This window comes from Drosophila rhopaloa, unplaced genomic scaffold (genome assembly GCF_018152115.1).
Source record: "Drosophila rhopaloa isolate 14029-0021.01 unplaced genomic scaffold, ASM1815211v1 contig_2, whole genome shotgun sequence".
Taxonomy (NCBI): Eukaryota; Metazoa; Arthropoda; class Insecta; order Diptera; family Drosophilidae; genus Drosophila; species Drosophila rhopaloa.
The window spans coordinates 10,985,894-10,987,411 of record NW_025335083.1 but is presented as its reverse complement, the minus strand read 5'-3'; the positions used below and the strand labels follow the sequence as shown (position 1 = coordinate 10,987,411).

At 30.9% G+C, this 1,518-nt stretch overlaps 1 long non-coding RNA gene across 1 annotated transcript; it reads left to right on the top strand.

The window, feature by feature from the left end:
* The first annotated feature begins 510 nt into the window (after window positions 1-510).
* On the top strand, window positions 511-1,172 carry LOC108038344. The gene is made up of 2 exons (XR_001768930.1): window positions 511-560; window positions 911-1,172. It is a non-coding gene; the product is annotated as an uncharacterized LOC108038344 (long non-coding RNA).
* The last annotated feature ends 346 nt before the right edge of the window (window positions 1,173-1,518 follow it).

Below are 1,518 nucleotides of genomic sequence, written 5' to 3'. Positions count from 1 at the left end.
GGCCTCTGCGGTAAAGGAAAATATTTACACAATCAATTGAATTTTATTGTAAAATTTATTTTTATGAATTATTAATGACTTTTACTTGGCATCGGTGCCGTGATGGCAGAGAATATGCGTCTTATCTGAATCCATTTATCTGAATATCTGCCATAGCAGCCAACCGCATTTATTTCAAGAATTTGTGGCATTTTCCGGCATTTCGGCCGACAAGAAATCGATAGCCAAAGGGTGACTTAAATATGTTGGATATGTGTGTAAATATTTTAGCAATTTGCGGTCTCCAAGTTTAGTCAATTTGTATATAAGTTGCCACACCTGAGCTCTCGTTTAAATTGTAAGTGTTGTTTTTATTCATCAAGCTCTAAAAATTAAGTCCAATTCATTTACACGACAATTTTCTGGGTAGCAGCTGCTCGTAAAAGTCTGTATTGCCTCAAGGGGCTACGATTTTTATAAATATACCACTTTGTGCACAATACGACCTTAGTCTTAGTTTGAGTCTTTTGTGAAATTAATGCTCCGAGCAAAACTTGTGTGACATAGAATCCACATTTTCGGTAAATGTAAATTGATTTGATTACATCAATCCAGTCAATAACAAGGAAATAAATTGGTTACAAAATATTTTCCTTACTTCATCTTTCGAAACTATCTTCTGCAGGTTCATAAAAAAGTTTCTGTGTTTTAGGATCAATATTTAAAATTAATGAAAATGGTTTTCAATTCTTCATTCGAAATTAATTTTTATACAAAATATTTTGTCTCATATTTCCCAAAAAACATTAAAGATATGAGGTTGCTGAAATTATTATATTCAAAAGAAAACTTTATAAAAATTTCCAAAAATTCTATTTTGTTTTTGGTTTTTATTAAAAACATTTTAATCTCAATACAATGCCTATTTCAGCTCTATAATACTCGCCATGAGAGGGCCAAATCAATCGTTCAAGGCTGGAACGGCAAATCAGATTTTGGCCAACAAGCTAACCGAATTTCTGCAGGTCATTTGCGATGATGTTCAATTGATGCATGTTTTGTTTAGATGGTTTCTGTTTGAATTCCAAAAGCTTATAGCCCTGAAGTATTGAACCTACATCTCTTAATAGAGCTCATACACATCTGCGATGTGTTTGCGTTGTTCAACAAATAAATTGTTTTGCATTACCATTCGTTTATGGGCTTTATTGATGTTTGGAAAACTTATTGAATTAATATTTCGAGTCTTATTTGATATATCTTAAATGATATAATATTTATTTTTTCTTTTAGCTCATGCTTGTAGATTGATTTTAACTCTAGATTTAACAGAAATCTTAACAGAAACTTATTCAATTTGAAAAAAAATTCTCTTTGAGTTGCAAACTTAACATTTTTTTACGCCTTTTACTCACTCAAAAAATCTCTTAAAAATAATTGGCTAACTCAAACGGTTTGAGTGTTCTTTTGAGACTTAAGCTAGTTTTTAAAATAGCTCAATAAGGTGTAAGAGATAAAATGCTAAAATACAGACTCATA